The 21,550-nt window shown below is 37.7% G+C and overlaps 1 long non-coding RNA gene across 1 annotated transcript in view; it reads left to right on the forward strand.

The window, feature by feature from the left end:
• LOC107310108 (uncharacterized) overlaps positions 1-18,864 on the forward strand; it is a 113,207-nt gene extending 94,343 nt beyond the window's left edge. The window contains exons 2-5 of the long non-coding RNA XR_001553483.3: positions 8,423-8,584; positions 9,665-9,852; positions 12,122-12,208; positions 12,438-18,864. This is a non-coding gene — a long non-coding RNA (uncharacterized LOC107310108). The remainder of the gene's footprint in view (positions 1-8,422; positions 8,585-9,664; positions 9,853-12,121; positions 12,209-12,437) is intronic.
• The last annotated feature ends 2,686 nt before the right edge of the window (positions 18,865-21,550 follow it).

Here is a 21,550-nt window from a genome sequence, read left to right on the forward strand (position 1 = left end):
TTTTTGTACTTTGTTGTCTGTAATAGGGATGAGAGCACATGTTACAGCATTAAAACTTTGAACAGGGTTTCAAGTGCAACCTTGCTTACAAGGTCCCTGTTTTGGAAACTTTTCCTTGCATGCCTTGTACAATGAAAGTACTACCACTTGTCACAAAGCAACCAAATGTAACAGAGTGTTGGTGGAGAGGTTCAGCCACTACTGCCATACCGCCAGCATGTGCCTCTAGCGTAGTAGGTCAAAGTAGGAAAATAAGAGGTATTACTTTGGAAGCAGCTATCATAATTTTTCTATGACAGCCCTTTTTATAGTAAGGTTAACTGCCTTATAACTTAACCTAATTTACTTTAGTGCACTTTATGAATCCACAGCTCCCTTTTTTACATGAAACACCTGATTTAGAAGGTGAATTGACCCCCTGCTTAAATAGCATTCCTTTTACGGTGTGTTTAAACAAAGTAGTATGCTATGGCTGAAAAATGAAGGTAGCATTTTTTTTTGTGCATTTGACAGGTAACATACTTGGAGGAAAAGGGAGGAAGAGACTCCATATGAGGGAAAATATTAGGCTTTTAAGAAGTTATTATTCAGAAGCTTGCATAATGATCAGGATATTGAACTTTTAGATGTGTGAAAACTACTTTTCCCATTTTCCCCCATGTATTTGAATGTGTATTTCTTCATATTACATGAGTATTACATTTAACATATATTTTAACTTTATTACCTTTCCCTGTAATTTACAATTTAAAGTATTAAAAAATCCTACAAACGCATAAAATGTTTAAATATAGAAATATGATAATAAGGCCAATAACTGATGTGTTTTATCCAACAGTTTGTCATAGAAGAAACAAAAAGTTCATTGGACTAGAAATTTCAGGACAGCATAAAATCTACTTGTTAACTCAAAAACCAAGCTCTCTAATACTGCATGTTTCAGTCACAGCATGACCCTGATGATTTGGGCTAGATTGTACTCTCAGAAGGTAAATACATAGTTTGTAGAAAAATAGTCATGCTTGTCTGCCTTTCATGAGAAACTGTGCTGGTTCTCAATTCGTTATGTGTTGGTAAAACACACATTCTCAGTGAGATATTCAAAGTGATGTTTATGTATTCTGAGTTGCATTGTCCACAGAAAAGATAATCACTGGATATTGTTGAGTTCAAGGTGCATAGACTGGAATAAATTTCATGGCTTTTCAGAATAAAAAATAAGAATTACAGAGTTCTTGTTTTAAGAATCTCAGCTATGTTGTGTGTGGATTGAACAGTGACAATAGAAAACATTTTAAAACAATAATTTACTTAATTGTTCTTTTCATTGCTATTAATGGCCTAGGTGCTGCATATTATGTCAACAAACATCTAAAACAAATCGTATTTTCTAAATGTATGTTTTTGACAGCTTACACTGTACCCTTATGCTGATTCAATGCTATTTCGTGAAGAAAATGTGATTTTGCTGGAAACAAAACTTGTGTATTGTTAGAAGAGAAACCAATATTTAAACTAGATCATGAGCTCAGCATCAATGAATAAACACTGCATATAATGAGTAGCATGATAATCTGTATGCAGGCTTGGAGCCCTAAGTACGCTTTAAAAAGTACCTACAATATATAGGTTATAACCCTTCAGAACGAGTGTTTAAAGTAACAGAGAGTGATTTCAACACCAACCACTGATTTATAACACCAAAACTGGAAAATGGAATGTGGGTAGGTGAACACAAACAGGTGAATTGTTTGGGTGAACAAACAATACAGAGACTCAGGAACATAAAGATGCTTTTAGCAGAAAAATAATACTTGTTGAAAGGCTATTGTCTAAATGAGTCCCATGGTTTTATGACTTTTTTTGTTGTTGTTTTTTAAATTATTATTTGCATATTCCCCATTGTTTTGTAATTTAGGAGCTGTGGAAGAAATTGTACACGACCAAATGAGAAAAATCTTCCAAAAGCTCATGAGTGCATGTTGACTTAGACTGAAGATAAAGATTGGCATTTTCTGCTTCATTTCAATAAGATACTTTTGGTAATTCCTGCTTTAAAAATAGAACATATTATTAAATGTATTATTGTGAATGTTAAAATAATATAACAGCATATTACATGTAAAAAATTTGAGTATAAAAATTAATGAAACGCTCATCAATATTGAAAATAGGAAAAAAAGCAATTTCATGACCACCTAAATTTTGTTCCATATGAATTTCAAACAATATTCAGAATATGGGTTTTTTTTCAGGATTCTAACATAACTAACTCCTCATACAAATCACGTTTATCCAGCTGTGATACTATTATCTTCAGGTTTATTCTGAGCACTGAAGGAAATGACTTCCCTGATATCATTTTGCTTATTATATTTGATGGTGCCTTAAGGATTATTTTTGGCCTGGTTTTGGTTTGGTTTTCATTTCTCCTTGGAAAACTGTTGAGTACTCAGGACAGTTTCATCTGAACTTATAAGAGATCTAAAGGTAATTTCTGTGCATTTCCTAAATGGAGTAGCTTGGGAGAGAGTAGTAGGTGAGTAGTGATGGAAACAGATGTGTGTTCAAGCTGAATACGGGTGATGGAACAGAGTTGGTGCAGGTGGCTTAATAAAGAAGCTGCCGTTTGCTGTCACTACTCATGTATTGGCAGCCTGGGCTCTACAGCAGAGTGGAGAAGGGTTGGGGAGAAGCTGAGAGTAGCCAGGCACCCTGTGAATTCCCAGCTTGCTGCTTGAGGTCCTACACCTAGAGGCAAAGAGTTGGGGAGCACTATGGGTATGGTATTGTATGGGATGGCATTGGTAGCACAATAAACAGAAGAAATGCATGATAAGGAGGGGATTAGGACAAAATGTCAAAGACCAGCAGGCTTCACTAGCTTTAATACAGCTGTAGATAAACACAGCATATTAGGCAGGAGAACGTCACCAAACATGAACAAAAACGTGACCTGTATGACTGGGATCTTTGAGACATGGACAGAAGTTTGGGGAATAAGGCTGGTTGCATTGGCACCAGCAGTGGGGTAGTGTTGCTGTTCTGCTGTAACATGGTTGGAGGACTTCAAATGTGAATTATCCCTAGGTCAGGGTGGGCAGGACATACTCCTGCATGTGTGCTCCTTTCTCATATGATATAAGCCACCAACCAGAGAGGCCATGAAGCCTCCTTTTGACTCAGGGTGAATACTGAGGCTGAGGATGTAAAGGGAAAAGCTGGTAAGACAGAACCAAGTTTACATCCTTCTCCATGCTGATTACATCATAGCTGTCACTGAAATCTTTTAATGATCTCAAGATTCAGCTTTATTAACTACATCTTCTTAAGCAGCATGATTCATGGTGTTTGCTGGTCTCAGCTGAAAATGCCATGCATATAGGAGCCTTTGCTAGGACTCCTGACTACAGGCTGTCAGCAATCCCATTCTTGTTCTAAGTACTTGATACCAAAGAAATAACTGGATTCATCAAACGAATGTATTTTGAAAGATTAGTCTAGCTAGGAATACCAGAAGTCTGATTTTCTAGCTTTCTAGTGAAGTAAATCCCAGCCTAGTGTGATATGGTTTCTTCCTCTACTCCCAAGAACAATTTATGGTGGACAAAACACAAATAATCTGAAAAATATATCATTTTTGATAGTGAAAATAACTAACTTTCATATTAAACTTCCACTAGGTCTATATTCTTTCATAGGTGAGTTCTCTAGAGCTAAAGGCTTGTTCTGTCTGGCCCAGCACCACACATTTCTCTTTTTCATAGTCATTGATTTGTTCACATAGAAAAACCCCAGTAATTTCCCAACTTCAGGTCTGTGAGCTGCTGGAGGTGCTGATATGTGCATTCTAGCAGTTATGGTTTGGATTAGTTGTTTGAGGAAGAGGGAAAGGAAGAGATAAATTGTTTTTCCTGATGATACTTTTACTGAAGGAAATCCCTAGCATGTCTAGCAATACTGTTCTCCTGCAGGGATCTTTCCTTGCACTGCTTTCATCAGTAGAACTTGTACACCAATAAAGCTTGAATCGTCAAATATTAAATGGTTAACTTTCTTTAAGGAAGGGCATTTTTAGTTGGTGGAAGGGGAAAAGATTTGATTTCAGTGTCATCAGTCTCAGATTGAATCTTCTACATTATATACTACAAACTTCATTTTTATCCAGAGTACAAGAAAATATATTTCCACTGGTCTGAAATCTGAGATTATTTTTTTTAAGCCATCCTTTTCCTAGGTACATATGTGCACATCTCCTGAAATGAATGTCAGTGCATCTCCAGTGGCATCACAGGATATTTGAAAGCACGATCCCTATGGAGAAGTTTGCTTTCTTACTTGTTATTTTTTTTCTGGCAACAAGTCTATGCTGTGTAGCTTATTGAAACTTAGAAGAGCAGAAAGGTATTTCAAATCCCAAGCACTCAATGAATGAGATGTGAAATGAATTTCATGTGGATCAGCCCCCTGGAGGCTTGTCACAATAGATAAGGCGAAGTGGATAGATGCTGCATTAGTTCATGTGTGCTTCTGAGTAGCAGAGCTAATAACTGAATCATAATTTCACTTCAGGACACAAGGCTACTATATACTGTCCTCCTTTGATCTCTTCACCCTTTGCCACAAACTAGAAAATACCACAATAAAACTTCCTACATACAAGTGGGAAGAAAAACAGTAATATCTTATAAAGAAAATATTTCACAGACTTTTATTATTAACCCTTTAAAAAGAAAGATGCCAGACAAACTTTTTATTTCTAGATCTTCTAGATATCCAAGGCAAAAGAAAAAAAAGGTGACTGACTTTTCTGCTTTACAAATACTTTAACTCTTGTTGAAAGGATAATATGGAGACACCTGAGCAGATACTGCAGTGGAAGATCATACTTTGATCTGACCTTGCTGACTCATTTACTTTTTCTCTGTGAGATTAATTACATAATGAATGGAATAGTACTGAAGTGTTGCTTTTCACCAGCTCTCAGTAGCTGGGTACTTCAGAAGCTGTGTGGGAGAAAGAAGGATGTGATTTATTATTTGAGAGTGCTGTTCTCGAATCTGAGTGTAGAAAGATGACTTAGCATGGTTACTCTTTGCAGTTGTGCCTCTGTTGCCTCTTCCTTGTTCTCCACATCATCAAGAGGGAATTACCACTATTAGGAACAGAAAGTAGCTCTGTGCTTGACCAGAATGTTTGTTTTAATATGGGGAAATGTCAGTTGCTCTTCCTTACGCCTTTTTTCAGTACCTATACCCAAATAATATATACTTGACAATATATATCCTACATCCAAATCACACAGGTTCACTGTAATCCCAGAAAACACTTGGGAGCAGATCTATGCAATAGATCCATCCCATGCATACTCAGATTCATTTGGCTGCTAATGCTGTCCCTATGAAAGTCACATCACATTCATCTTCCCCAAGGCATGCTTACACATGCAATTCTGGATTTTATGAAAAAAACCTCAAACTTGTATTTTTGTCTTCTGATGCACTCACATGCAATAATTTCTTATTTATTTTCTAAACGTCCCAGGTATTATGGAATAAATCATTTTATAACTCTGTTATTTTTAATTATTATTATTGTTGTTGTTGTTATTTTGATTGTGATTTACTTCTGTATCACGTGGAAAAGCCTGGCACAAAGTATACTGGCAGCAGTTTTAGATTGTGGGGTATTTCATAGTTCAGTATCATGGCTGAGCAAACAAAGTAGATACAGTGAATGTGTTATTATTGCCTCTAAACTCCCAACAAGTGACAACTAAGGAAATCACTATCTTTGCAGTCAGAGATAAAATTACTTTGCAAGCCACCATCAATTCTGACTGGCTTCCTGCTCTGGTTGAGTAAGTAAGGGAGAGACAACAGGAAAGCTTATCATCTCAATGAATCTTTTATTTAATAAAAAAATCTGCAACTACTGTGTTCTGAATTCATCTGAATCTATGTATCACAATGTAGATACAAATAAAATTACTTTCCAACCATTTGCATTCATACAAGTTAATAGACTTGTACTTGAACCTTTTATGTGAATGCTTCTTGAAAGGGGTAAAGTGTGTTCTTCGACTCTGAATAAAAGCACAATGAAAGATGATTAATACAGATTTTTAGGTAAAAGAATATAATATATAAATGAAAATCCTCCTTGCTCTTAAGGGAAATGAGGTCTGAAATGTTTTTGAAATCCAGTTCTGAAATCAGAATGCTACACTAAGTCATGATTTGAGAGATGAACAAATTGCTTAATGTCATCAACCTGTTTTACTGATAAGATGGTGATATTATATAAGCTATTGCTCAGACTTTTTCTTTGGTATTACAATGTTCTCATTAGCATAGGCTGAGAATTCCCTTTCCAGTAGAAATCCTCAAATCTATTTTAGTTCATGTTCTGCTGATAATTTCTCTCTTCTCTTCTCTTCTCTTCTCTTCTCTTCTCTTCTCTTCTCTTCTCTTCTCTTCTCTTCTCTTCTCTTCTCTTCTCTTCTCTTCTCTTCTCTTCTCTTCTCTTCTCTTCTCTTCTCTTCTCTTCTCTTCTCTTCTCTTCTCTTCTCTTCTCTTCTCTTCTCTTCTCTTCTCTTCTCTTCTCTTCTCTTCTCTTCTCTTCTCCACCACCCCTCCCTTCCCCTCACCTCACCTCCTTTCTTCTTTCTTCTTTCTTCTTTCTTCTTTCTTCTTTCTTCTTTCTTCTTTCTTCTTTCTTCTTTCTTCTTTCTTCTTTCTTCTTTCTTCTTTCTTCTTTCTTCTTTCTTCTTTCTTCTTTCTTCTTTCTTCTTTCCTCTTTTTTCTTTCTTCGTCCTTCTTTCTTCGTCCTTCTTTCTTCTCTTTTCTTCTCTTTCCTTTTTTTTTTCTTTTTTCTCTTTTCTTTTTTTTTTTTCTTCTTTTTTTTTTTCTTTTTCTTTCCCCTCTCCCTCTCTGGGTTTTGTTAAAGAAGTTTTCTCTGCTACTAGCTCCATTTTTGACTTTGTTCCCCTTTGAGATTTTTTATCAGTTATTTTCACCAAGGCACAGAATAGACTTGCCAGATTTTCCAGTCTTTGTTTCCCAGGCTATATGAGTTTTCTAGCACAAAAACACAATCCAGGCTCCCTTACCTATTTCCCATATAACTTAATAACTTTCATGGACAATTTGTCAGGGTAATTAACTGTTGTGTGGGGAATTCACACACATCTCAGTTGACAAACAGAGTTTCTGGAGTCATCCATCTTAAAAACACATGAAAAAGTAGCAAGAGACCTTACCAGGGACAGTTATAGGAAAGGCTTTTGTTTGTGGCTATACAAATAGGATTTTTCAATATATGAAGTTTCCTATAAAGTTACTTCTTTTTATGTCTTTAATAATTATTTAGGCTCTCAAAAGTGTATGAAGTCTGGTGTCTGGAGGCATTTCTTGCTTTTTTTTCCCCTGTAGTCCAGCAGAGATGGTCCATGCCAGGCAGAGCCACAGGAAACCTCCATTAATCCCACGGGTGTTTGGGCTCCCCTAACTAGGGCTGTGAGTAACAGAGGAACTGAAAGGCTGAAGAATAGCATTACTACTGTAACTCCAACAAGGAGCAGTCCCACACAGTGGATAGCTCCAGGCTACTGATAGCCCATCATCCTCCAGCAGAACTGAACACTATGTTGAGGATTTGGTCCCATGTTTTTAAAATGTAACTTAATCTTTTTTCCATTGTCAGTGACCCCTGTTTCATCGGCCACATTTATATGTTTATTCATTTTTCCCAGAGCAAAAATAAACTTCAGTTTAATATTTGCATTTACTCATCAAGTAGTTGCATTACAATTAGCCCACCACTGACAGTTATCAGACTGTCATCTGTTTGGAGCAACCTTGTAATTAGCTACTAACTAATGCATACACACAGGAGCAGGCCTTTGGAAACTCTTGGAAATGAAACATTTCTTTCTTTAAGAGAATTTTCCTCTCTTTCCCTACTTAAAAATTAAGAGATATGTATATTTTGAGGAAGTAAATAGGACAAGTTATTACTGTGTTGAGGCTGATCTCTCCTGATGACCTGGTGATGTTCAACACTTCTGAAGATCCCATTATCCATTTCTCAGTATCCATCCTTATTTTTCTCACATTGGTAAGGACACAATTCTTGTGATTTATGAGTTACAATCACAGTGTGTTGCTGCTAGCAAAAGACACATATGATACATGCAAATCTGCAGTAACTCTTGTGCCTAACAGCTTGGAAAATCGCCATTCGCTTGTCAGTTTCCTCATGGACAGTAGTGGAAAGCCTTATCAACCACACTTTGTTCTCTAATGTAACTAATCTTGTTCTATTGCAGCGTTCTCAGATATGTAAAGCTCAATTCGAATTGTGTCTTTCATTGTTGTTGTTTTCATTGTTGTTCCTTGTTGGTTATTTGTTTTGCTTTCAGTGCCAACAGATGTCACCTCTGTCCTCTTTTTCCAACTCCACAATACCATCTAAGGCTATTCGGGCATCATTTGTGGCAAGAGAATGATCATAAATAACCATAGAGGTACAAAACGTTTTACCTTGCCAAGAGCAAGCTAGGAAGGTCTGAACTTTAAATCAGGTAAGTGGTGGTAGTATAGAGCATGCATGCTGTGCAGGATGTCCTGAGGGCTGTAAGACCAATTCAGCTTTGCTCAGCCGTGTCAACAGCAGCTGTCTAAAGATGCTGACATGGCTCAGCTTGATAGGTTGAAGAAACGCAGCTGCTTTGATAAGGTTAAAGGGGGAATCTTGGTAAGAACAGAAAACAAAACAGAACACTGCTTAGAAAATTGACTGCACACTGTAGCAATCTGTTAATGACTGACAGCACAACCACATCAAATTACCTTTCCTCCAGGGAGGGAAAAAAAAATAAAAATAGGTAACAAGTCTTGCGTTAAAAAATAGTTGGATGGTCTCTACAACCCTGCTCTATTTAATGTCAGGAAATGGCATCAACAAAACCAATTATTTCGCTGTTCTCTGTGTAACCCAGCCCATCAGGGTTGTGGGACTGAGCACTTCAGATGAAGTGACTGACCAAAATGCAGGATTGTATCGTGAACTTAAATATTTCTACTGGATCAGATCTCAGCAAGTAGATGCAACAAAATACACCTTGTTACAAAAGAGTTGGGAGAGCTTTAGGATAACAAATGAAGCTTATTTAAGTCAGTGCAAGAATCTTTACATTAAGACCTTCAATAAATTGGTTTCAAATGCTTTACTGTATGTACACAGTTCAAGACTTCAATGTTTTAATAACTTTATCAGTTCTTCAATCTATTGACTCTTTTTTCCTGTAACTTAAATGAAACCTAGTTATACTCTGAATAGCTTATTTCTGCAATATTGATCTTGAAATGAATTTTCTAATTTACTGCCTCAACCAAATTAAAAACACCAACATTTTTCGTAAGTAATCTTCCTTCATGCAATCCAACACATACATAACAGACTGGCATATTACCAGTGCAGTACTTATCGGGAGCTAAGCCTGTCCAGTATGTTTTATTGCTTTCTGTATTCACTAAATCTGATGTTTTTTGCTTGGTTTCGTGGTCTGTAAAGAATCACAAGTAAAGAAATCATTAAGTATTTGATACCTGATACAGGCCCGGCTGATCTTGACACCTGATTATGACTTTTCTTTTGACAGATTTGGTACATGGAGAAACGATAACCCAAAGTATGTTGCTGAGACTTATTGATTAAGTGGGAAACAAAATTACATATCTACTTAGTTGATAAATCAAAGTGCTTAGGGGTGGGACCAGGAGAAAGAAGTATGGAGATGTGCCAGGAAGACCTCAAGATAGATAAGAAGTCATTTTTTGTGAGCTGCAGGTAAGGTCAATCACATGTAACTCAGCTTGCTGTAACTAGCACAGAACTGTGGGCAATGGGAAAACTTCTAGAGAGAAAAGTGTTGAAAACCTGTGCTTTTAGTACTAGACCTGATAAAATTCCACAGGGAAAAAAAAATTCTACTGTCATATATCCTGAGATACACGCTAACTTACTTCAAAGAGGTCTATGGTAAGAAAATCACTGCAAATTTAGCAATCCCAAATAAGTGAAAATACAGATGATTAAGTTAAAAAAATTTAAAATGTGCGGCTAAACTATGGACTGGAATTATAAGGTTTGGGATCATGCAGTGCTATATGTAATTTATTATTATTTTTTTAGAGAAAATCAGTTCCCTAACATTTTAGTTATAACTTTCAGATATGAGAATTTCATGTAGTGCTATTATCCTGATCTATCAGACTAAATTCAGAAGTAATAGTGTATACCCCTTGAACTTTCAGGACAAAAGAGGAGACAAAACAGACAAAAAGTTGAAGGGCTTGTTTGGTGGGGCTTTGTTATTTTTTTGTTCCTGAGAAAACACTGCTTCTTGCCTTCTTTTACTTCTTCACAGTTCTGGGGGGAAATGCAAAGATTAGATCTTCTACTCAATTCTGATAAACCTTAAATTTAGCATTTTTTTTCTACTTGAAATTCTGAAGCAAAACAGGTGGCTTTATATTCCAAATATACAGAAGAACCATAAACTATAGCTAACTAAGAATTAAATTTGTTAGAGCAAGTATGGGGGAGTATGGCCCAGAAAGAAACAAATCTTGTTTTGTTGCCTCCACTCTAGAAGTTAGAATGGTTCATACATTATACAAAGGGATTGTTTCTCTGAAATGTATTCACTATTTAAAAACCTGCTGATGGCCAGAGTACCATGCCAGCCTTCAGGAAGCAGGATGAGCATCTAGAAACAGGCACCCTGATAATTTGAATGACAACTTTGTCACTGCTTGAAGTAGAGAAAGAGGAAAGCATACACCACTGTTTATGGGTCTATGGTCATTTCAGGGAGCATCTTCTATAGGAAACCTTGGCTGAAATGCCACATCTCATTTTGTAGGATAATATTCTTGGCAGCAGGAGAGTTACAAGACAGGACAGAATGATGTGACCTTGGCTGCTGAGGTTCTTTAGCTAGTTTTCTAGCATTTTCTTTTAATGCAGTAACTTCTGAGGTTACGCTGAAATGCCCTAAAGATCAGCCAGTCTTCTCACCCAAGAAAATGCTCCAGGGACATGCATCATGTTTGTGTTATTTGGTCTCCAATTTCTTTACACAGGAAAAAATAAAGAAAGTTATTGTTAGTTCAATTTTCAACTTCTTATTTTATTCATGTGAACTAAATTAATGTCACTTCAGCACAATATTAAAACAAAATGTTTGTATAGTGATGTCATTGCATTATTTTTCTCTGCATGCAGTGTACAATCTCATGTTGACTTCTTTAAGTGTTAACCATTAATAATAATAATACTGTAATTATGACTAAACGTGAACACTTGAGAGTGCTTCAGTATAGAACTTTTATACTGGACAGTGCTAACTAACACCACTGGATTCCACTGAAACAATGCCACTTTGTGAATAGACTTGGTTAAGCAACTTCACTTCTTTGCATGTGTTTTCCTTCCTGCAAAATTCAGGTAGTGTTGTTTGTCTCTTTTGTGATACAAAGTGCTACACTGGAGCTAGATAATATTTTTACAGTAGCAAAGATGTGGAATTTGAACACCTCAATGATACAAGGTGAAAGCAGAATTTAAAATAGAAAAACTAATATCGAAGTATGTATAGCAATTAAATTAATTAACAAAAATATAACATGAAAAACTGTTGTCTGTTTTAGTACCAAAATCAGTGTCAGAGACTGTGTAGGACTGATCTGTGTGATATGTTTTCACATTATATACTGTGAATTTTACCTAGGGTCCTGGTGATAAGTAATGGGAATTCCTATTCCTGTTTCTGAAAAAAAAGCTCACTCTAGAATTAATTCTAATTTTCTTGTCTTAATATTTGTGTGATTCTGTAGAAGCTTAATGCATATACAGATATAAAAATTTTAAAAGGCTTTTTAATTTTAACTTTGCTTTCAAAATCTTCTAGATAATCTTGCTTTATTTGCACAATCCTATGCATTTGTATGTCTTGTGTACCAGTTCTCATCACCATAGAACTGAGATATCCGAGCACTTCTGTGAATTTCAATAGTGCAGCTGTACTGTACTGAAAATTTGTTCTATTTTGCAGGACCCTGGTTTTAACTTCCACTTAGGGATCCAAGTGAAGAGATTTTTGTATCTCTTGGTTTTTAAATCTACCACCCTTCTTCTCAAAGTAAGGATTATTTCATTTTTAATGTATCTGTTTCTATTATCCTATTGTTTGGGTATGTAACCAAATCAGTGGTGTGCTGTCAGAGGTAAGCCCGAGATATTTCATTTGACATCATTGTACCTTGTCTAGATCCTACCTCTCCTCCCAGGCTATGTCACTGTTTTGAGCAGATGATTTTAAGAGTGTCTTAAGCTTTCTAATGCAACAATTGTTTTTCTCTTTTATTCAGATGATGCAGCATACCTCCAAAGGCTGTGAAACTGCCATTTAAACAGGCATCAGCTACGTATGCACCCCCAGGCACCAAAGGGCTTTATGAACGCTCTGGTTGTTGTATGTCAGATAATATATCCAGGAGGAAAACAACATGAAAAGATCGCTTAAATGATCAAAACAGAAACGATGAATAATGACACGACACTGAAGAATTTCTGAGCACTGAACCAGTAACAAAGCACACGTCTCAATTTTCCTCAAACAGAGCCTGTCAGAAAAACAAAGCAAATCAAAAACAAGTAGCACAGACAAGTTTTCTGTCTCACAGTTTTGGTCTTTTGCCTGCTGCTTTGAAGAGTTGAGTTGCATAATAGCTTGTATGAACTGTTAGCATTTTAATTATTTAAAAGGTCATCAATGTGTGGGAATGCTACGTTAAAGCTAGAGGATATTTTTGAAATCAAACAGAAAAGACAGGAACAAGATACAGGCAAACCTGTAAATGATAGCTAAAGTGGAGATATACACTTTACAGAGAAGCCTTCATGAATACCACTGCTCTTCACTCATTCCCTTGCCTCTGATATTGAAAAACTATCTTATGAATAATCATGTTACAAGTCCTAGCATTCCTATCTTCTTGTTTAACAAAATATCCCTTGTTTTAATTTTACTGTTAATCTACTGAGCTATTCATTAAATATCCAGTTACTTTTGATAATTTTAGAAACTGTACGATGAAGAGGAATGATAATCAACAATTTTAAATTTTGTGCTACTTTTAAATGGAAATTAGGAGTTGATTATAAAAACAAAATATTTTATGCTTCTAAGAAAAAATGCAACAAATAAAACACTCTTGTTTTTGAGTTGAAGTGGGCTGGAATAAGTACTGAAACAAGCTTCAACATCTGTAGAACTGCCATAGACTATGGTACTCCTCTGTGACTAGGCTGCCTTCAATAATGATTTAATGATAAAGTTAGTGCTGTCTGATACTCTGAAATACTTAAAGACTTCAGAGAGACAGAAGAATGCACAGGGCTTGAAAAAGCTTGCTAAAGACAGTGAAAGCAGAGAAGAATTAGAAACTCCTTTAAAACATGAAATTGAAGTGTGGCATTACAGCAATAGTTTCAGAGTACTGGTAAAATCAGTGTGTGCATCTGTGGGACTCCATCTCTTTCCTTTCTTAGCAATCCTTGGACACTGGAATTTAAAGTTTATTTGGGATATCCTTATGATGCAAACACCATTTTACTGGAATAGTAAAACGTAATGTATGCAATTAACTGTATATTCCTAAAGTTTTGGTATCCCTGTGTTTTGTACTGTACAAGAGAGATATAATTAACCAATCGTTGGGTTGAAAAGGACCTCAGAGTGTATCTAGTTCTAACCCCATCCGGGCAAGGTTGCTAACCGCTAGATCAAGCACTAGATTAAGATCAGCCTCTGGCTAAATCCATTCCTGGAGCTCTTTCAGAAGTCTGGGCGTTTGGAATCATTTCTTTGGGTCTAGCTCACTGAACTGACACAATAAAGCTTCTCTCTATTTTCTTTCAAGGATAGACTCTTGAAAGGGGCAACGACTAGCGGTATGATGGATAGTGGAGCAATATTTCCTGTAAGATCTAATGTAATAGTAGTGAGGATGCATATATAGACTTGAAATGCTCATAATTTAAACACAGAGAGATAGGGTGAATGACAAGGGGGATGGAAAAGCAGGAAGAAGGTCATCAGCTAGAGAAAATTCTGGCTTCTGTGCAGCTGGCTTTTCAGAGCTGATCATTGCTCTGACAGATCTCAGCTGCTTCACGTGTAAGAGTGAATATACAGAGTAAATTTTCAGAATGAGCACTCTAGCTACCATAGATTTCACATTGACATTGTCAATTGACATTACCATAGTTTGACTTCATATTCTTCAGATGAGCTGCGGTTAATTTAGAATAAGATAGAATAGGGTAAATAAATGGTTGCAAGTGGTATCAAACTCAAAAACGACAGCATAAAGAGGCAACTGAGAATGGGATTCTGTTGCAATTCAAGCACTCCTCTGTGCTTCTCTCTTCAAATGCAAGCACATTTAAAGCATTATTTTGCCACTAATTTCATTGAAGAAAATTAATAATGCCTGCTCAGGGAAGAAAACCAATTCACCATCCTTTTAAGTCAGAGTACTATGTGCAGGTAGCTTAGTAGTTTTACACTTTGGCTTTTTTCTGAATAATATATTACAGTGACTCCCTAGGACTTTCTTATGCAGATCATTGCTCTGTAGAGCTGATGGCTACTGAAGAACCTTTGCAATGGGCCTGGACACAGATCTTACCAAGTGATTCTATGATTCTAAAAGTCTTTGTGGGTAAGACTTGAATACTCCATCTGTCAGATCCTAGAAAATACCTAAGGTGGAAGTTTCACTGGAGGTAAAAATCTGCTTTTGGGCATAGATTTGAAGAGCAGGTTGGTGGAAGTTTTGCACGCCAAAAAGGAGGCATGTGATAAACAGAGAGTGAGGGATGGCTGTGAATATTACAAGAGTGGTAAGGGGCTGAAATTTGGGAGAGAATACAGACAGATAGATAAACAAAGGAAAAAAGGTTTGATTGTTACATAGTTCTGAGTTGATAATGTATTGAGCATTCACATCTAACACTTAAAAAATGTGTTTTGCCATTTACAAAAAGAAAGTAAAAAACCTGCATATAAGGCCAGAGGGGTTTTGCTCTTTCATTCTTGCTGTTTCTCAATAAATAGTCCATTGAGAACGACATGAAAAATACAGAGGTATTCATCTTCTTGCAACTCATGTGTGTTTTAATCTTTCCAATCACATAATATTGTACCTAGGACCTCTTGATTTTTTTCTACGGTGAAACTGTCTTTATCACAATGAAATTTAGTTATAGCCATGAACTTGTTCCATTTCCCCTGCAAACCAATCTTACGTAGTTCAACAAGGTCAGTGTGGTCATCTTTTCCAGGATGTAAGAGAAAGCTGGCTGTGCACAGATTATCTGCTGTCAAAATGAAGACCATGCCCCTACATAAAGATTGCAGAACAGTTGCTTTATTCAGCTCACCTGTAGTCTCAAGCCTCTCAACAGTGACAACATGGGAGCACACCACAGCTTCCACCCAGCTATGCTCTTTGAAAATAATAGGATGAGGAAAACACTGCACACCTGGGACATTTCCTGACATGGGAACAATGTGTGGTCAGTGCATATCACACCCACAGGACAGGCATAACAGTGAGTGAGTGCACCCTGCATTGTAGTGGCATCCCTTGTGATTGTGGAAGATTTCAGACTTCTATTGATGCAACTTTGCTATTTAAAGATAAATGTGTACTCAGTGTCTGCATTTCTTGTCCTTCCAGAGGAATCTCATGGCAGGAACATGATCTTATTTTCCTGCATCAACTGTTCAAACTCTCAGAATTCTCTTTTTTACCCATGACTAGTGCCCTGAGCTTGCATAGAGATGTACTTAAATCATAGAATCATAGAATATCCCAAGTTGGAAGAGACTTATAAGGATCACTGAGTCCAACTCCTGGCTCCACACAAGACTAAAATCAGACCATCTGACTGAGAACATTTTCCAAACACACCTTGAACTCTGGCAGCTTGGGGTCGTGCCCACCATGTTTGGGTGAAGAACTTTTTACTAAGCCCCCACCCTGACTCTCCCCTGATACAGCTCCATGCCATTCCCTTGCGTACTGTCACTGCCACCAGAGAGCAGAGCTCAGCACTGCCCCTCCATTCCCTGTGAGGCCCCCATCAGTACACCCCTCACCCTCTTCTGCTCTGGGATGAACAAACAGAGGGACCTCAGTTGCTCCTTGTATGTCTTCTCCTCAGACTCTTCACCATCTTTGTAGCTCTACATATGCACATATCCCATGCCCACCAGTGCCTTTCTTTCCTGGAAGCTGTATCATCTATCTCTGCTAAGCTGAGCACACAGCTCTGTCTCCACCCTACTATTACCCAGGCAGTAATCCCTGATGGCACTTTGTCTCCTGCATCTCACAGCCCATGTGACTCAGAGAATAGAGAAAATAAAGGACATGCCTCCCTATATATACTCATAACAACAGGATCTATAGCAGAAATAGCCACTAAAATAGGAAGACTTTCCCATTTGCAACCTACCAGAACAAAACAATGTTTAGCTCCCTTCACTAATGCACAGAATTGCAATAAACATATCTGCTAGAAAAATATCCTCTTCACTAGCCTTGCTTTCTGGAAGAAATAAGAACACTTTCACTGAAAAGGCTGCCAGGTCAAGAACAGTTATTTGTTTCTTGAAGTATCTGTCAAAACCAGAGTTCCTGCTGAGGTATACACAGCCAGTATTTCTGGAGAGAGAGATCAATTATTATTTAGGAGATTTCAGAAGTGGAGTATGTTGCAGTAAAAGGGGATGCTGAAGGATTAAATGGTATTGAATGATTGTACATATGTTATAATTTTGCAAGAAATAGAAAGTAGGTATGCTCACCAAAGAACATGTCTTGTAGACCTTCTAATTGACAAAGACATTTAGGAAAAACTATGAAGAGAGAAAATGAATGACTGCTCCACCTATGCATTGCTACCAAACTGAATTATTTAAATCAGAATCCTTCTTGATGCAGTGACTGCTGGTAGCAGCCGTTTGCTGCTCAGCTTGCTGAAGTTCTTTAGAGGGCTCAGAGGTTCAGAAGTGCCTCCAGACCTGGCACCTGGAGTAACACCACTGAGAGGCTGTGCAGCCACAGCGCAACTTAGAGCCAGCAGCTAGAGATGCAGCAGTTGCTGCTGTGTCACCTGGCATTCAAAGCAAAGCATATTGCAGTCCTGCTCTGGATACTGTGTATGAACTAACATTACTGGTATACTAAAAGAAACATTTGATCTCAGAGTACAGCTTTGGTTTCCAAGTTTGCCATGACAGGCAAAATTAGGGATCTTTGATTTTTATTTTTCTTTCTAAGCAACGCTTTTTTCATATTGTCTCAGTACATTCCAGGTTTGGAAGGTCTGAGAGCTAAAAAGCTATCTTTAACCCTATTCTACATAAAATAAACAAGGGGCTTGCTTAAGAATGGGAAATTCATGGAAGAAATTGAAATTTACAGGATTCCAAAAGAGCTGACCTAGCACAGAGCCAATTTTTCTCCACCTCGATATCTTAACAGCCCTGAGAAAAAGGACTTGGGGGTAACAGTGGATGAGAGGCTGGATATGAGCCAGAAATGTTCCCACACAGCCCAGGATGCCAACTGTATCCTAGGCTGCATGAAAAGAAGAATGGCCAGCAGGTCAAGAGAGGTGATCCTGCCCTTCTATTTTATGCTGGTGAGACCTCACCTGGAGTACTCCATTGAGATATGAACCTTTTGGAGCGTGTCAAGAAGAGGGCCACCAATGATCTAAGGGATGGAACATCTCCCTGTGAGGACAGGCTGAGAGAGCCAGGTTGTTCAGCCTGAAGAAAAGGCACTGGGGGTTTAAAACTAAGAAATGGTAAATTTAGATAGATAGGATATAAAGAAGTTTTTACAATAAAGATGGTGAGGTACTGGGACAGGTTGCACTATAGTGGTGGATGCCCCGTCCCTAGAGATACTCACGGTCAGGCTGGACTGGGCTCTGAGCAACCTGATTGAGCCATGGGTGTCCCTGTTCATTGCAAGGGAGTTGGATATGATGACCTTAAATGGTCCCTTCCAACTGACATGATTCTACAGGTCTACAAACCCACATTTTTATGCAAGAAGAATTAAGTACATCAGTAAAAAATGGGGGTGTCGTAAGCTTTGTGAGTTCTCATCACTGGGACACCAGAGCTCTTCTCTTGGCTTAGCTTTTGAACTGCTTTTGAGCAGGGCTGGAAAGCTCTGGTTTCTTATCATGGGATGGTACATTTGTCCCAGACTGTTATTAATCTTGTGGTTCAAACAGTACAGTACATCTAGAAAAGCAATTTTCTGCATTCTACTTTTGATGTATGAAAATTTGGATGCTAGAGAGGAGAAATGAAGACCACAAGTGTGTATACAATTGTGGGCCAAAACCACCACCTCTTGTTCTCTGCTGTCTTATGGGTCAGCCCCTTGTTTGTCTTGGCACATGGCTGCTTGTAAATTCAATAATAAAGTATGGTACACAGAGGTCTATAATTCTGTTTTGTACTATTTTTCACCTTTCCCCTTGGTCACAATAATTTTCTTTGACTAACAGAGTAGGCAATGACTCATACCCTGCAAATGAATAATACACTGTGCTGTCAGCATTTTGGTATGTCTGACAGAGAAAAAAGTCATCTTTTCTTTACCCTTTGCAAGTAAAGGAGCCTAAATAGTTTTATATCCACACACATGTGGTATCTCCAGAGTAGGAGAAAAAGAAATATAAGCAGTTTGCTGCTTTCCCCCCAAGGCACTTTAATTTAATTTTCCTTATTTTTCAACTTCTCTTCAAGAATTCTCTCTTCTTATTTACTAGACTCCAGGATGCATCACATATATCTCTGTGAATGATTTGAGCCAGTAAGAGAAATTAAATTTAAACATGGAAAACCAACCTTTGGGTGATACCTACCAAATGTGTTTACCTGATGCCTCCTGTGTGTTGCAAAGGGGTGTCTGATGGATTCTTCCTTTACAGGGACTGCTGCTAGTCACAACAGGAGGGTGCATATTATTTCTTATTAGGAATTTCACATAAAATCAGAGATTTAAGAAATCCCTTTATCACAAACCTTCACAGAGGTTAATAACCACCTAGCTGGTGGTTTGTTTTTGTTTATAGCTCAATTTGAAGTGTTTCCATTCAGCATTTTTATTTTGCCAAATTCAAGAGTAAGAAACATTTCATCACAGTTTTTCCAGCCAATTCCATTCCCTAGTGATGTGTTTCTGCTCTTTCAGGAGCAATATTAGGTGAGCATCGAAATTCATTGCACAGGATGACACCATTGATAAGCATGGTAATTTGTGTGAAGGAGGTGATCTGAGGATGCTTTGAGCCTGAAAACCCTAACTGCCTCATCCATTCTAGTGTTGTAGAACTAAATTATGGGCACACTCTCTATCATTTCTAAAAACAGCATTCCTAATGGGTTGATGTCCTAGACATTTCTGTCTGTAAGCATTGCTGACATGGACAGTCAGAAGTAGTTTGTAACAGCAGAGGATTTGGGTCCTGTCCTCAGTCCATAAACCTTTGGTTATCTGCCACTTGTCAGTAGAGTTCAATTAATTTAGTCTGCTCTTAGTAAAGTGTCTATGGCTTTTTCTCATTTTTCACCGGTAGTTTGAGTGCCTAGTACAGAAGAATAACACTTTCATCTCTGTCTTGTAACTTCATAGCTGCTCATTTTAGAAAAGACTGGGGAAAGTTAAGCTAACCATGGTGCCAGATTTGAGAGCTGTAGATTGGCTCAGATGTTATTTTTGCACGATGAGATCCATCTCATACCACTCTTAAAAGATATCTTCAAGCATGAAAATTTGCTGCAACAGTGTTTAGCCTGTAGCCAGAATAGGCTTACACTTTCACAGTCCTAATTTAATTTTGCACTAACATGCTTATCCTTTTCTTACTTTCTCAATAAATTCCTAGCTGCTTTAAGTATGCAAATTTCTCTTTACTGATGGACACACGACAGAACTGCCATGGAGATTAATAACTTTTAACTATGGAGGTGGCCTGGGTAAAGTAAGAATCTGCCTGAATTTTTGCTCAAGTAATTTTACTCCAAATATTTAATCCTAATCTTACCTTCAGGCAGACTATTGCTGGACTCTGGTTCCTTTGATACCCATGTTTTACGCTCAGTCTTGAACAATATCATGAATCACTTCTGCACTGCCATTTTACTTCCCCAACTCTGAATCCATTTGTACCCTTATGTCTCTCTGTCTGATCCATAACTCTCTCCTTTAAGTTTCCATATAATTGACAGCCTTCTCTTTGATCTCAGGTATGTACCTCATTTTATTGGTGGTGGTGGTTTAGGATTTAAGAAAGATCTAAATCTGCTGGCTCAGCTCAGATGAGCTATTATGTTGACATCTGTCCTGAAATGTTTAACTGTACTATGGGCATTTTTAGTGTTCCATAAATATTTACCTATGTGAGGAAATAAATTATTGAGCTTATTGATAGAATCACTGCTAAGGTTGCCAGTCAAATACTTTAGATGACTGTATGACTATCCAGGAGAATTCTGTAGAAACACTATGTCACTGTTGTCAATTGCCGCATGATGTGTGCAATATATAAACTGCATTTCCCAAGTCCCCTGCCCTGCTCAATGAATGGCTGGACTACACTGAGGCAATTAGGCAGGACCATCTACTGAAAATAATTAGTACCTGTAAGATGCCTGCTGATGTATGGCAGATGGTGGTATTTTGTGAGAGAGGCTCAGACTACAATTATGTAGCTTTCAGTGCTCTCTTGCAAGACGAGAGTCTACTGGGGACTCTGATGTGGTGCAAATCATGCCAAACTTTCCACAACTGTCTGAAAAGTGGAACCCTAACTCTTCATGCAGTCAGTGAAGAGGGGTAGTGATTGACAGCTCTAAAGCCAGATGTCTGAAAGTATGAATTATTCTCGGTATGTATTTCTCACTTCCTGGGTGCACAAATTTAGCCTCTGAGATTATTCTTGGCCCCAACTAACTTTTGAGAGTTATTATCAGAATGCATAATGTGCTACGTAATGCTAAATCCTGTGAATAATCAGACTTCAGCATTTCAAACGTAATTCAAAATCAGCAGAGACAATTCCACATCAGAACAGTTCTACACCCATCTCCTTACCTTTCCTGGAGGGCTACAGAGATAAAAGAATTGCTACTCACATGTGGCAGATACCAGTTCCACAGAAAACTTTATGCTGAAGTACCCATGCCTCTAATCAGAAGAACTAGGTAGCATGCAGTAAATGAATAATAGCACCATGTACTGAATGATACAAAATAAAGAAGGAATATTGATTATTTGCTATAAAGGAAGCCATGTGGTAAGGGTGTGCAGTGGTGATGGAGTTCATGAGCTAAGAAGACCGTGGACAGAGACATTCTGAAGGCTTGAAGGGATGCAGGCAG

This window comes from Coturnix japonica, chromosome 2 (assembly GCF_054131305.1).
Source record: "Coturnix japonica strain WE chromosome 2, WE-NBRP24, whole genome shotgun sequence".
NCBI classification, from domain to species: Eukaryota; Metazoa; Chordata; class Aves; order Galliformes; family Phasianidae; genus Coturnix; species Coturnix japonica.